The sequence below is a fragment of the Dermacentor silvarum genome, chromosome 1 (genome assembly GCF_013339745.2).
Source record: "Dermacentor silvarum isolate Dsil-2018 chromosome 1, BIME_Dsil_1.4, whole genome shotgun sequence".
In the NCBI taxonomy this organism is placed as follows: Eukaryota; Metazoa; Arthropoda; class Arachnida; order Ixodida; family Ixodidae; genus Dermacentor; species Dermacentor silvarum.
This window is the reverse complement of record NC_051154.1, coordinates 398,601,954-398,616,925: the sequence shown is the minus strand read 5'-3', so window position 1 is coordinate 398,616,925 and position 14,972 is coordinate 398,601,954. Positions and strand designations below refer to the sequence as shown.

At 48.4% G+C, this 14,972-nt stretch overlaps 7 non-coding genes across 7 annotated transcripts; all 7 read right to left on the bottom strand.

Annotated features, from left to right (window-relative positions):
• Nucleotides 1-3,446: 3,446 nt before the first annotated feature.
• Nucleotides 3,447-3,518, bottom strand: Trnaq-cug (transfer RNA glutamine (anticodon CUG)). The gene has a single exon. It is a non-coding gene; the product is annotated as a tRNA-Gln (tRNA).
• An 8-nt stretch (nt 3,519-3,526) lies between these two features.
• Nucleotides 3,527-3,598, bottom strand: Trnae-cuc (transfer RNA glutamic acid (anticodon CUC)). Its single transcript has one exon. It is a non-coding gene; the product is annotated as a tRNA-Glu (tRNA).
• Nucleotides 3,599-3,683: 85 nt separating this feature from the next.
• On the bottom strand, nt 3,684-3,755 carry Trnaq-cug (transfer RNA glutamine (anticodon CUG)). The gene has a single exon. It is a non-coding gene; the product is annotated as a tRNA-Gln (tRNA).
• A 5,033-nt stretch (nt 3,756-8,788) lies between these two features.
• Trnaq-cug (transfer RNA glutamine (anticodon CUG)) lies at nt 8,789-8,860 on the bottom strand. Its single transcript has one exon. It is a non-coding gene; the product is annotated as a tRNA-Gln (tRNA).
• Nucleotides 8,861-8,868: 8 nt separating this feature from the next.
• Trnae-cuc (transfer RNA glutamic acid (anticodon CUC)) lies at nt 8,869-8,940 on the bottom strand. Its single transcript has one exon. It is a non-coding gene; the product is annotated as a tRNA-Glu (tRNA).
• Nucleotides 8,941-9,025: 85 nt separating this feature from the next.
• Nucleotides 9,026-9,097, bottom strand: Trnaq-cug (transfer RNA glutamine (anticodon CUG)). The gene has a single exon. It is a non-coding gene; the product is annotated as a tRNA-Gln (tRNA).
• An 8-nt stretch (nt 9,098-9,105) lies between these two features.
• Nucleotides 9,106-9,177, bottom strand: Trnag-ucc (transfer RNA glycine (anticodon UCC)). Its single transcript has one exon. It is a non-coding gene; the product is annotated as a tRNA-Gly (tRNA).
• Between the last annotated feature and the right edge of the window lie 5,795 nt (nt 9,178-14,972).

Genomic DNA, 14,972 nt, shown 5'->3' with positions numbered 1-14,972 from the left:
GCCATCGTTACGCCTTCCGTTATGACACTGCCAACGTTCGTATGTTCGAGTATGCATAGTAGAGCCTTGTGCGAGACGAGGTCGAAGGCTTTCGCCAAATCTATCTGCATCATCGCGACGTAATCGCCAATCGCGTCGCAACACTCTAGCACACTTCGAACCACGTGTACATTTGTTGTAATACTGCGGCCTTTAATGCCACAAGTCTGGTGAGGCCCTACCAATGTTTTTATGACACTTTGCAGTCGTTTCGCTAAAACTTTCGTGAATACCTTATAGTCAACGTTGGCTAGAGTTATCGGGCGATATGAGCCTGGCAACAAACGTTTCTTTTCGTCATCACTCTTCGGGATTAGCACGATATGCGAGGTTGTGAAAGACAAGGGCAATCTTTTTCGGTCATACGCTTCGCTGATAACTAGATGGAGGACATGAGCCAGCGCTGACTTAAACGTTTTATAGAAAGTAGCCCCTAAGCCATCAGGCCCAGGTGCTTTACCGGGCGCCAACTCGTCTATTGCGCACTCTATCTCACTCAGGGTAATGGGATGTTCTAGCCGTGCCTTAACTTCTTCATCGAGCTTTGGCATCAGTGAAAGGAATTCCGTCTGGTAGCCATCTTTAGGTTCGCGTGGCTGACCTAAGAAGGCTTTGAAGTGATCGACGATCCCTTGTTTGATGTCGGTTTTGTCGGACGTGATGTCATTGCCTTTAGCTAGCTGGCGGATTTCCTTCCGACATGCGTACCTTTTCTCGTCTGAGAGAGCTCGTTTTGTTGGCGCTTCTCCCGCCCACAGCTTCTCAGACCTTGATCGCACAACGGCGGCTTTGTATTTCTCAGAGTCTATCCTTTCGAGTTCGGCTTTCACTTCCTTTATTTCGTTAACATACACACCAGGCTGGACACTTTCCATGCTGATGAAAAATTGCAGTTGCTGGCGAAGGTTCGTTTCTGCCTGTTTCAGGTTATGCCGAAGGACACTGCTTCTTTCAATAGCCATTGTTTTTACTTTCTGTTTAAATTCTTCCCATTTAATGGCGAAGCTTGCTAATTCGACTGAAATCAGGCTTTCTAGTTCCTTCGCAACAGCATCAACGAAAGCATCGTCATCCAGCAACTGCGCGTTCAATTTCCAGAGGTCCCAGTTAAAGGTGTGTTTGATCTGTCTTTTCCCAAAGGTGGCAGTTACCAAGCAGTGATCGCTATATGCAATGGGTTGCACATCATATTCACTACACAAGGGCACCAATTCGGCTGACACATATAATCTATCTAGCCGAGCGTGGCTATCACGCTGGAAGTGCGTAAACTGCGGGTGAGTACCGCTGGCGAAGACACTACCGATATCTTCCAAGTCGTAATCGTGCACCACTGCATTTAGCAATTCAGCACTCCTATCGCGTACGTGTGAAAATTTTGCGCGGTCGTCAGCAGTGCATACACAGTTAAAATCGCCCAGCAGTATTACCACCTTGTCACAGTTTACGTACTCTTCAAGACGCTCAAAGAAGGATCGCCGGTCTGTTTGAATATTCGGTGCGTAGACACAAATGACACGGAAATCCTTATCGCAAAAACAAAAATCAGCCACTAAAAGGCGCCTACTTTCACACGAAAACACTGACTGCACACAAATGCCAAAGTTTCTTCGAATGAATATAGCGCAACCACCTGATCCACCAACAGCGTGAGAAACACACACGTCAAAGTGCGCACGAAAATTGGACACCATTCTGTCGGTTAGCTCTTGGCTCTCTATTTTCGTTTCTTGGATTCCCACAAGATGCAAGTCATTATCTAAGAGTAGGCGACTTAGCTGACATTGCCGCCTTCTTGCACCGAGCCCTCGTACATTTAACGTGGCTACACGTAGCGCTCCTTCGATATTAGCTGCCATGACTACACGGTAGAATGGTGCCCGTCACAGTTACGCAGGGACGAGTGTTGATAATGACGCGCCGATAACCGCGTTGAGTGCCACAAAAGGGAACACAACCCGACCTCTCGAAAACAACACTGACATGCAACTCGGGCCCTCGTTCCTGACACATATCCAAGAGAATAGCGCTCAGGGTGACGGCCATTGCACTCACGAACCCCCCAACCCGCCTCAAGCAAAACACAGTACAGAACTACGGAGGCGGTTTACCCGCCTGCCGTGGATCGGCCGTAATGTTCGGCCGCAGCTTCAAGGTTGGTCTCCTCATACCTGGCGCTTTGGGCGGTGGCTCGTCTCCGCCGCTGCTGTCCTGCAACGTAGCCAGGCTATTGGTCTGGTCGCGCGGACGTTTCCCCGCCTGCAAGTTGGCAAGCCCGGTATGGGTGTCCATGTCTTCATGTTCAGGGGGGGTGGAGGCCGCTCCCGGGTCAGGTGGGCTCTCTTCCTCACGGTTCGGCATGGCTACAGTGCCCTCCACTTGCTCTTGCTGTTCAGTGGCGACGGCTTCATCGACATGTTGCCCCTGTTTCTGAGGTCGTGCCTCCGACTCTGCCACCTCGCCAGCTGCTTCCTTAGCCGTGGACGATGTGTCTTCCATGTCCGCCTCGTCCATGAGTAGGGCGGAGTTGTCGTCGTTGCTCACGGGTCCGGTCACGCTAGCGTACGTCCGCTCGCACTGACTCTCTTCGTGACCGAAGCGTCGGCAGGCACCACACCGCGGAATGCGGCAGTCGCGACGAATATGGCCCGTCCCGCGGCAGCGTAGGCAGAGAGGGGCCCTGCCCGGCACAACCACAAGAGCCAGCTCGCCGGAGACGCTCACCTGGTGTGGCAGGTCGTCAAGCATTACGCCCGGCTTCAACTTCAGCGTAACCAGTCTTGTGGTAGAGTTCTTGTCAGCCACGCCATGCACCCGCCACCGGTCGCGGGCGACGTCCGTGACCTTTCCAAACGGCGCGAAGGCAAGACGCACGTCCTCGTCAGGAACGGTGTGCAGCAGCCAATGCACTTTTAAGCGTACATCCTGGTTGGCGGGGTCAATGACGAGGCATCGGCCCTTCTTGACCTGTAGCTCACCAACACTGACGATCTTCTTCACAGCTTCGTTGTCTTTGAAGGTCACGGCCCAAACATGGCTCATACGGTAGGCCCCGAGAGCCACCACTTCCGGCAGGAGCGATAACGGGGCGAGCGCATCGCGGAAATCTTCCACCCGGTATGGGCGGGCCCTGATATCACAATCTAAAAAAACGGTGTTCACAACAAAACGCCCTGTTGGCAAACTCGGCAAAACAACTTGGTACTCGTTGTCCGCAACGACACTCCTGTTACCGCGGCCGCTCTGGGCTGCTGAAGCCGCTCCTACGGAGCCCGTCATCATGCGTCCGTCACGCTCGGTGGCCGGAAGCAGAATCGCCGGAACGGAGACAACCGACGTGTAAAAGCAGTGCCATCAATGCCACGGCTGAATAATTTGTTTTAATTTAGTGCAAAACAATAAATAATAGGTCTCACCGAGATTTGAACTCGGATCGCTGGATTCAGAGTCCAGAGTGCTAACCGTTACACCATGAGACCCTTAAACATTCCGACGCCGGGAATCGAACCCGGGCCTCCTGGGTGAGAGCCAGGTATCCTAGCCACTAGACCACGCCGGAACGGAGACAACCGACGTGTAAAAGCAGTGCCATCAATGCCACGGCTGAATAATTTGTTTTAATTTAGTGCAAAACAATAAATAATAGGTCTCACCGAGATTTGAACTCGGATCGCTGGATTCAGAGTCCAGAGTGCTAACCGTTACACCATGAGACCTTTTTTTTTTATTTATGAACCTTGTTTTATTCACACACACAGATACACATACACATGTAAAAGTACGCTGGCCTACTTGGGCCACCGTAGCAAGCTAAAATTCTTTGAACTTCACCAATTCATCAAGGACATCCAACCAATCAGGCGGTTCCGTCTGTACACGAAATATTTCACGTATGAAAACAATACTTTCAATAAAATTTTCTTGGGTTGACCGCAGGTTTACATCAGCGTGCGTTACCGCCATCCGTGTTTTCCAAAGACTATGGAGGCCTAAGAGCATAATCATATCATATGGGAACTCTTGATCACTGTCTACCGGCAGGAAGCGTATACCCTGCGGTGTTATCGGCAGTTCCTTTTTAAGCGTTCTTTGCAAGATGTCCCAGTAAAATACGGCATCCCAGCACTCAATAAATGCGTGCTCAATGGTCTCGGGTTTCTTACAGATTACACAGTTCGTCGTCCAGGGCACGAATATTCCTTTCTCGGCCAACCATGTTTTCACAGGAAGGGTAGATGTATGCAACTTGAAGAAAAAAGATTTTGCATTTGCTCTCACTGGCATCCTTTTAACTCTTTTTAACACATCTTGCCCAGGGCTTCCATAGTATTCATTCTGTACATAGGCACTGGCAGCATAACTTCAACTAAATCTTTGTAAAGTTTCTTTCTTGTCACTGTGCTCAGATATTGCATTGAAAATCGAGCTTTTAGTATTCGGAAGGAAGTTGCTACCTCCCGCACGTAGCCTTTAACCCCACAGTTTACAGGCGTTGCACTAGACACAATAATTTCAGGAAGAACATCCTTCAAGCGAACCTGAAGCATCGTACGCAAAAATAAATCACTTTGGTCACGCAAGAAGACAAAACGAGAAACAATCTGTCGTAAGAACAAATGCGACAATCCAAGTCCCCCATCTCGAACAGGACGAAACAAGTGTGTTCGACTGACCCTCTCCCAAGTGGAACCCCAAATAAAAACAGCAAAAACTCTGTGAATTTTCTGTACGTTCACACGTGTCATGGACAAAAATTGGAGAACATACCACACTTTGGCAATTAAAAATAAATTACAAACAGTTGCCCTTGCAAACATCGATAAATCGCGACCTTGCCATCCTCCGGTTTTCTCTTTTAGACGCGACGTCTCTTCTTCCCAGTATTGTGCAGTGCTATTGTAGTGCTCAAGAGGCACACCCAGATATTTCGAAGGAGACACAGTCCACTGTAAATTTGCGAAGACAGCCTGGCGTGACATCCCAGCTTCCATGCCAAAAGCCGATACTCTTGTCCCAATTGATCTCGCAGCCGGTTTGTCTGCAAAATCTATGAGTCTCGCTTATTGCCTCCTGCACACTTTCCCTATCCGTACAAAATATTGCCACATCGTCAGCATAAGCAAGCACTTTAACATGTGACGATTCAAGCTTATAGCCATTAATCCTTTTATTGCTTATTAGAGATAAACAGAATGGCTCTAAGTAAATTGCAAAGAGCAAAGGGGACAATGGACAACCTTGCCTTACTGATGATCTGATCTTAATACTATCAGTTAGTTTCTTGTTCACCACAATGTTTATATTACAGTCACTGTACACCATTTTTAAACCATCGAGTATCACAGTGCCTATGTTTGCATGTTCAAGAATGCTGAAAAGAACTTCATGCGACACACGGTCAAATGCTTTTGCTAAGTCGAGCTGCAACATAGCTACTCGATCGCCAAAAATATCACAACACTCGAGAATACTGCGGGCTACATGCACATTTGTACAGATAGAGCGTCCTTTTATGCCACATGTCTGGTGTGGTCCAACAAGAAGTTTGATGACACTCTGCAGTCGCTTTGCCAACACTTTTGTGTAAACTTTGTAGTCCGTGTTTGTGAGCGTTATCGGACGATACGCCCCCACAGATAGCAGCTTAGTACGGTCGTCAGATTTCGGAATCAGCACTACGTGAGCGGCGCGGAAAGAAAGCGGCATTTCTTTCGTTTCGAACGCCTCTGTGATTACTGCATGCAAAATGGGTGCCAAATCATCGGCGTAAGCTTTGTAGAACGCGGCACCAAGGCCGTCTGGCCCAGGTGTTTTCCCCAACGTTAGTTCGGTGATCGCATGTTTGATTTCATCTACGCTAATGGGTTGCTCCAAAAGCGCTCGAGTATCTTCATCTAACCTTGGCATTAAATCAAGAATCTCCGGCTCTAGCGGAGAGCTCCCGCTTCTTTTTTCACCTATTAGGTTCTGATAGTGCTCAACAAATGCTCGTTCAATTTCGTTAATGTCACTGGTAATATTGTTTTGATACCTTATCTCTCGGATTTCATTTTGTGTTGCATATCTCCTTTCGTCGCACAATGCGCGCTTATTGGGAGTTTCCCCCATCCAGAGCTTTTCAGCTCGCGCCCTTACTACTGCTGATCGATACTTTTCAACGTCGAGAGCCTCGAGCTGACCCTTAACTTCACGGATTTCTTTACAGAATTTCCCGGGATTCGCTGTTCCCATGCTGATCATAAAATCAAGCTGGCATTGCAATTCTTTTGTTTTTTCTTTTTCTTTATGGCTGAGCAATGTTCCCCTCTCGATCGCTATCAGCTTGACTTCGTTCTTGAAATGGTCCCATTCAGCCGCACGTGACTTTGCTGCTGTGCGGGTCATGCTTTCAATTTTTCCTTTTACTTTTCCATTAAACAATTCGTCATCGAGTAGTCTTACATTGAACTTCCATAACTGCCAGCTGAATTGCGTTTTCCTTTTCTTGCCACCGAGTGTGACCATAACAAGGCTGTGATCACTAAAAGAGACATGTTTTACTTCATAATTAGTGCACATGTTCACAAAGTCAACCGAGGCATACACTCTGTCGAGCCGCGCGCTACTTCCGCGCTGGAAGTGCGTGAACACGGGCCGATTTCCATTCGAAAGAAGCCATCCCATGTCGTCCAAATCATTTTCGTGCATTAACGCCTGCAGTACATTTGCACTTTTATCGCGGCCAGACACATTCTTAGCTCTGTCTTCAGCCATCAAAACACAATTGAAATCGCCAAGCATAACAATACGCTTCAAACACTTCAAGTAACGCTCGATTTTTCCGAAAAAGGCTACGCGATCGTTCTCGTTATTAGGTGCATAAACACATATCACTCTCCAAGGCTGGCCGGAAAAATAAAAGTCAACAATTAGCAATCGTCCTGCTTCAGAAACAACAATGCTCACATCCGAAATGTCAAGGTTATTGCGGATGAAGATCGCGCATCCACCGGATGTTCCCACAGCATGACAAATACAAACATTGTAGCGCGTTCGAAAGGTTTCCACCATGCAGTCCGTCTGCTCCTCACTTTCGATTTTAGTTTCTTGCACTGCGACAAGATCCAACTCATTTTCTAAAAATAGTCGGCTCACTTGGTACTGCCTTCTCCGGGCAGCTAAACCCCTTACATTCAGTGTAGCTACTCGTAGCGGCTGCCCAGTTTTATCGTGCATATTTTGTGAGGAGCGAACGGGTCGCACGACGCTCACCTCTGTGCGCGACCGCACGGCAGACAGTTCACCGGGTTGGGCCAGTCCTTGCAGAATTCTTTCTGACACGCTTGCACCTTCTGCAACACAAGCTTGATGTCTCCGCTCCCCGAAGCCGTCCATGCGTGTGAAAGTCTTTCGCACCTTGATGTGCTGGCACCCAAAAAGCGCAGACCCCGGCGCCTACTTCGGCGTCGTGTCTGCAACATGTTTGTCTGGGGGAATGTTCGGCTTCGGCCTGAATGACGGCCGTCGGCCCAGTGCCGCTTTAGCAGGCGGCTCCTCGGCATTCAGGCCACCATTCGGGTCGTCAAGTTTCACTGTCTCGATGTGCGCCCGCTTACTCGACGACGTAGTCGCATCTGTCTCCATTGCGCTCAGCGCGTTGGAGTCAGTCGCTGCAGCTGAGTCTTCCTTGGCTTCTTTTGACAGGTGCAGCCTGTCCTTTTCCGGGTCAGACTGCTTTTCTTGCGGTGCCGGCTGCTCGCATGGTACGGACATCACGGCCAGCTGAAAGGGGGCGGGTGCTGTGGGCGTTACTTGCGGTTTAACCTTCTCACTTTCAGCGGCTGCCGCTTCCTCAGCCTCCGCCTCGTCCATGACAAGCACCGAGGAATCTGGATTCTTCAACGGCCCTGTGACGTTTGCGTATGTAGGCGTGCACTGGCTTTCATCATGGCCAAAACGCCTGCAACGCGAGCATCGGGGCACCCGGCACTCCCGGCGAACGTGGCCTTTTCCTTGGCAGCGCAAGCAAAGTGGTGGCCTTCCAGGCACCACTAATAAAGCTGGCTCTCCCGCGACTCGAAGCTGATGCGGGATATCATCACTTGTAACGCCCGGCTTCAACTTGAGGTTAACCAGACGCGTTGTGGAGCCCTTGTCTGTGACGCCCTGTGCACGCCAGCGCTCTCGGGAAACTTCCGTAACTTCACCGTACGGCGCTAGAGCCTCACGTATGTCTTCTTCGTTGACATTATAGAGCACCCAGTGCATTTTAAGGCGTAGGTCCTGGTTGTTCGGGTCAACGACTAGACAGCGCCTGCTCTTGACAGTAATTGTTGCAGATCTTAACAACTTCTTGACTGCTTCTGAGCTCTTCAGTGTTACGGCCCACACATGATTCATCTGGAAAGCTCCCAAGGCGACAACCTCGGGGAGCATTTCCAGGCTGGCCAGGGCATCCCGGAGGTCTTCGACTCTGTACGGCCGAGCACAGATATCACCATGCAAAAAAACTGTATTAAGAACAATCCGACCTTTTGGCAGATGGGGCAGCATCACTTGATAATCCTGGTTGTCTTCATGAATGTTCCTGTTTCCGCGGCCAAGATGGGCCGCTGAGACCGCTCCTTCGGAGCACATGATGGCACGTCCGTTCGCCTCGACGTCCGGAAGTGGAATCTCGCCGGAACGGAGACGACCGACGCGTAAAAGCAGTGCCATCAATGCCATTGCTGAATAATTTATTTTAATTTAGTACAAAACAATAAATAAAAGGTCTCACCGAGATTTGAACTCGGATCGCTGGATTCAGAGTCCAGAGTGCTAACCGTTACACCATGAGACCCTTAAACATTTCGACGCCGGGAATCGAACCCGGGCCTCCTGGGTGAGAGCCAGGTATCCTAGCCACTAGACCACGCCGGAACGGAGACGACCGACGCGTAAAAGCAGTGCCATCAATGCCACTGCTGAATAATTTATTTTAGTTTAGTACAAAACAATGAATAAAAGGTCTCACCGAGATTTGAACTCGGATCGCTGGATTCAGAGTCCAGAGTGCTAACCGTTACACCATGAGACCCTTAAACATTCCGACGCCGGGAATCGAACCCGGGCCTCCTGCGTGGAAGGCAGGTATCTAGCCACTAGACCACCGACGGATTTTTTTTTTCTTTATTACCGGTTTGCCACTTACAAACACACAACTCATACAGACAAGGATACAATTATAATAAAATACGCGTGAGCCTTTTCATGGCTGGAGTGGGAGGTTAAAATGGCCTCAGAGAAGCCAGCTTATCAAGAACAGGTAACCAATCCGGTGGGTCTCTCTGGATTTTGAGAACATCTCGTACGTACACACAGTGTTCAATGAAGTTTTGCACTGCCGATCGTGCGTTTATATCCGCATTCCTGACCGCCATCCTCGTTTTCCATACACTGTGCAAGCACAACAGCATTAGCATGTCACATGGCACGTCCTCTGTATCTGCGCATGGCAAAAATCTGATACCAAAGGGTGATACTGGCAACTCCTTCTTGACTGTCCGCTGAAGAATGTCCCACAGGAAAACAGCATCGTGACAGTCCAGAAAGATGTGCTCTATCGTTTCGGTCTTCTGGCATATCAAACAGTGCAATCCCCATGGAACAAAGATACCTTTACTTTCCAGCCACGGTTTTACAGGGAGCGTGCCTGTGTGCAGTTGAAAAAAAAAGGTTTTTGATGACGCTCTAACTGGCATTTTCCGAACTCGTTTTAAAACGTCACGTTCTTGTCCTAGTTGATAGATGGAGCGGTACAACGGTATTGGCAAAAATACATCGAGTAGATCTTTGTATAATCGTTTACGCGCAACTGTGCCCAGGTATTCTAAGGAAAATCGCGACTTCAGTACTTGATAAGCTGAGACAATTTCGCGCCAAAAGCTGCTCAGTGTTCCCCGTGTCTCTGCGTTTGACGACACAATATATTCCGGAATATGATTACACATTTTAGCGTGTATAACAGCACTCAAGAAAATATCCCTTTGGTCTCGCAAAAAGAAAAACCTTGAAACAATTTGTTTCAAAAACAAATGACACAGTCCAAGTCCTCCGTTTCGCATGGAAAGGAACAAGTTTGACCGACTGGTGCGTTCCCATGTAGAATTCCATATATAGGTGGCAAACACTCTGTGTAATTTCTGGACACAAATTCTACTCATACTGAACACTTGAAGTACATAAAACACTTTTGCAACAAAAAATACATTACAGACTGTTGCGCGTGAAAACATAGAAAAGTTATGCCCTCCCCATTTTTCAGACTGGTCCTTCAGCCTGTCTGTCTCTCCTGCCCAGTATTCTGTGGTATTTCTATAATGCTGAAGAGGCACTCCCAAGTAACTAACAGGAATATTTGTCCATCGCATATTTGCATACGTCTCCGGCGTTTCCCCCCAATTTCCATGCCAAATGCCAAGAGACTTATCCCAGCTAATGGCACTTCCGGTAGCGCTGCAGAATGCTGTAGCTTCCTTAACAGCTTCTTTAACACTGTCCTTGTCTCTGCAGAATATGGCGATGTCATCCGCATATGCCAGTATCTTCACTTCACTGGTGTAATAGGAATAACCATGCACCCTTTCATTTCTTAGAATTTTTAAACATAAGGGTTCCAAATAAAGTGCAAAAAGAAGAGACGAGCACGCACACCCTTGTTTTATACCTGACAGCACTGGAATGTTCTCACTTAAGGTGTTGTTGATTATAAGGTTTACGGCACACTCTTCATACACCATTTTGATGCCTTTAGTGATGACGCTTCCTACATTACAATGTTCTAATACTGATAGTAATATGTCATGATTGACCCTGTCAAATGCTTTCTGAAGATCTAGTTGTATCATAGCTATGTTATCAAGATTTATGTCACAGCATTCAAGGATAGTTCTAGCGGTGTGTATATTTGTGTAAATGGTCCTTCCTTTGATGCCACATGTCTGGTGAGGCAGTACGAGGTGTGTGATAACGCTCTGCAATCTCTTGGCTAGCACCTTTGTAAATATTTTATAGTCTACATTTGTAAGGCTTATTGGTCGATAGGCCTCAACAGCCATCAATTTCCTGGGATCATCTGATTTTGGAATTAACACTACATGGCATTTTCTAAACGATAATGGTGCCCTTTTTCGATCATAGCACTCATTTATCACGCGGTGTAACGCTTGTGCCAGTTCTTTCCTGAAGGTTTTGTAAATGGCAGCGCCTAGTCCATCAGGCCCGGGTGCCTTGCCGGTGCTTAGCTCATCAATGGCCTGTTCTACCTCATGCAGACTAATTGGCCGCTCAAGCGTTTCTCTCACTTCATCGTCTAGCCTTGGCATGAGCGATAGAAAATCATTTTGAAAGGCTACTGTATCTTTTATTTTAGGGCTTAGCAGTCTTTGATAACACTCAACAAACGCTTTCTTTATCAATTCTTTATCACGTGTCGCTTCGTTTTTATATCTTATTTCTTTTATCTCTTTTTTTACTGCTTGCCTTTTTTCTTCACCGAGTGCCCGCTTAGTAGGCGTTTCTCCGAGCCATAGTCTTTCCGCTCGTGCTCTGACCATCGCCCCGCGATATTTATTCTCATCAATCACTTCAAGTTTACTTTTCAGGTCACGTATTTCCTTGCTAAAGTGTCCAGGGTTAGTACTCTCAACAGTAGTCATAAAATCTAACGTGCTCTTTAGTTCTTTCTCTTGCTGTTTTTCATTGCTACGCAGCACGCAAGCTCGTTCAATCGCGGCAATCTTTACTTCGTTCTTAAATTGTTCCCAAACTATTGTGAAGTTAGAAGTTTCAACCGAAAATATTCCATCCATCTTCTCCTTTACTTTCTTAAGAAAAATTTCATCATCCAACAATTTATCATTTAATTTCCACAAATTCCAATTGAATCTTGATACTTTTGCTTTGGTACCTACTGTCACTGTCACCAAGCAGTGATCACTAAATGTGACGTTCTTTACTCGGTACGTAGTAAGATGCGGTGTGATTTCAGCAGAAACATATATGCGGTCAAGTCTAGCGTGACTTACACCTTGATAGTGCGTATACTGTACGTGCTCGTCGCCGTCAAAAATACAACCAACGTCGTCTAGTTCAAATTCGTTTACAAGCGTGCTCAACAGTAACGCACTTTTATCGCGATAGGTCAATCTGTTTGCTCGATCTTGCGGTCTACACACACAGTTAAAGTCCCCAAATAATATTATCTTTCTTTCGTACGTCATACAGGCTTTCAGGTTTCCTATGTATTCTTCGCGTTCGTGTATCTTATTCGGCGCATAAACACATATTGCACGCCAGAGGAGGCCGCAAAAACTAAAGTCAATGACTAGTAGCCTACCGTCATCACTGGACGTGACAGTTTGCACAACAATATCAGTGCATTTTCGAACAAGTATTATGCAACCCGCTGAAGTTCCTCTGGCGTGAGACACGCATACATTATACCTATTCCTGAAAGGCTCGACCATTCTGTCTGTTTGCTCTTCGCTTTCTACTTTGGTTTCCTGCACTGCCATTATGTCGATATCATCTTCTAACAAGAGCCGGTTTATCTGGCACTGCCTTCTGCGGGATGCCAGACCCCTCACATTTAACGTCCCTACGCAAAAGGGAACTGTCAGACTAACAGCCATGTTTAGATTAGGCATACAGACAGAATGATACTCACGTCTGGGCAGGCAATAAAGGCAATAAACAGTACGCGGCAAGATCTACATGTCCGCTATTGTAGGTCTAGCACTGAGGGCACGCTGTGGCGGCACAGTCCGTTCCCCGCTATTGCGGGGGTGGTGTTGAAGTCGTCCGCCTGTCAGGCGGTATGTTCGGCTTCGGTTTGAAGCCGGGTCGCCTTGTTATAGGCGTCTTCGGTGAGGGCTCGCCGCTGCTCGATCGTTCCGGTGTGTCTTCACATCCATCAATGACCTCACGAGGCCTCTTTGCAGCTGCTTTGGCAGCTGCTATCATTTCGATATCCTCAGAATCCCCGGTCTCGTCTTTCGTGGTCGACTCCGACGTGCTCGCTGATGGCGCACCCTTTGTGTCAGTCATATTTTCTTCGGTAGTCTGTTTCTCAGACAGCACGCTCTTTGCGTCGACAGTCTGGCCGCCACTGGAGCTCTTGGTTTCCTCCGGTGTTGGAGTCGCTTCCGGGTGCGTGCTATCTGCCGCCTGCTCATCGGTCTCTGCTCGGGACGCCGCATCAGCGTCAGCGTGGTCCATTATGTGTTCAGCCATTTCGTCGCTTTTGACTGGGCTTATTACCGCAGCATACGACCTCACGCACTCTTGTTCCTCGTGGCCGTAGCGGCGGCAAAGTGCACAGCGTGGTATGCGGCACTCGCGCCGGATGTGTCCCGTTCCATGGCACCGGAGGCATAACGGGGGTCTTCCTGGAACATGCACGAGCGCTAAGTTCTCCGCCACACGCACCTGATGAGGCAAGTCTTCAACTGTCACGCCAGGCTTTGGCTGGAGTGTCACCAAACGGGTGGTGGACCCTTTGTCATTGCATCCCTGTACTCGCCACTTTTCTCGGGTGACATCTGTAACCTTTCCGTAAGGGGCTAAGGCTGCACGAACCTCGTCGTCATGAACGAAGTGCAACAGCCAATAAAGCTTCAGCCTGATGCCTTGGTTGCACGGATCAAAAACCATGCAGGGTTGGTCTTTCACGTTGAAAGATTCCGCCGCTAGCATCTTTTTCTTCGAAGCCTCATCACGGAAGGTCACCGCCCATACGTGGTTCATTTGGAAGGCGCCAAGGGCCACCACTTCCGGCAGCAGTGCAAGACTCGCGATAGCATCTCGAAAGTGCTCGACCCGATACGGCCTGGTTTTAACGTCAGCGTGCAAAAATACAGTGTACAAAACTGAAGTACCTGAAGGCAGATGAGGCAAAACAACTTGGTATTCCGGGTAAGGCTTATCCGTACACCTGGTACCACGGCCGAGGGCCGCTGTAACCGCTCCTACGGAGCAAGGCATTCTGCGTCCGTTCACTGCGGTGGCCGGAAGTAGAATCTCTTTAGGCCACGAGGGCTTCGCGTCAAGGGCGTGCACGCATACTTTCTACATCGCCAACTTTTTTGGTGGCTGCAAAATACGGGTGAGCAGGAAGTGATGACAGCTGCAGACACAAATAAAGCGCCGCAAATTTCCCCCTTTATGCAGGAAAAATTTTAAAAGCATAATGTTTCTCAAAGAAACGCCTACCCTCGGCGAGACTTGAAACCCGCAGTCCCCGTTTAGGAGACCGATGCCTTATCCGTAGGCCACTAGGGCTTCGCGTCAAGGGCGCGCACGCATACTTTCTACATCGCCAACTTTTTTTGGTGGCTGCAAAATACGGGTGAGCAGGAAGTGATGACAGCTGCAGACACAAAGGCGCCGCAAATTTCCCCCTTTATACAGGAAAATTTAAAGCATAATGTTTTCTCAAAAGAAACGCCTACCCTCGGCGGCAAACTTGAACCCGAGTCCCCGGTTAGGAGACCGATGCCTTATCCGTAAGCCGCTAGGGCTTCGCGTCAAGGGCGCGCACGCATACTTTCTACATCGCCAACTTTTTTGGTGGCTGCAAATACGGTGAGCAGGAGTGGACAGCTATAGACACAAAGCGCCGCAAAAATTTCCCCTTTATGCAGGAAAGAATTTAAAAGCATAATGTTTTCTCAAAAGAAACGCCTACCCTCGCGAGACTTGAACCGCAGTCCCCGGTTAAGGAGACCGATGCCTTATCCGTTAGGCCACGAGGGCTTCGCGTCAAGGGCGTGCACGCATACTTTCTACATTGCCAACTTTTTTTGGTGGCTGCAAATACGGGTGAGCAGGAAGCGATGACAGCTGCAGACACAAGGCCGCCGCAAAATTTCCCCCTTTATCAGGAAAGAATTTAAAAGCATAATGTTTCTCAA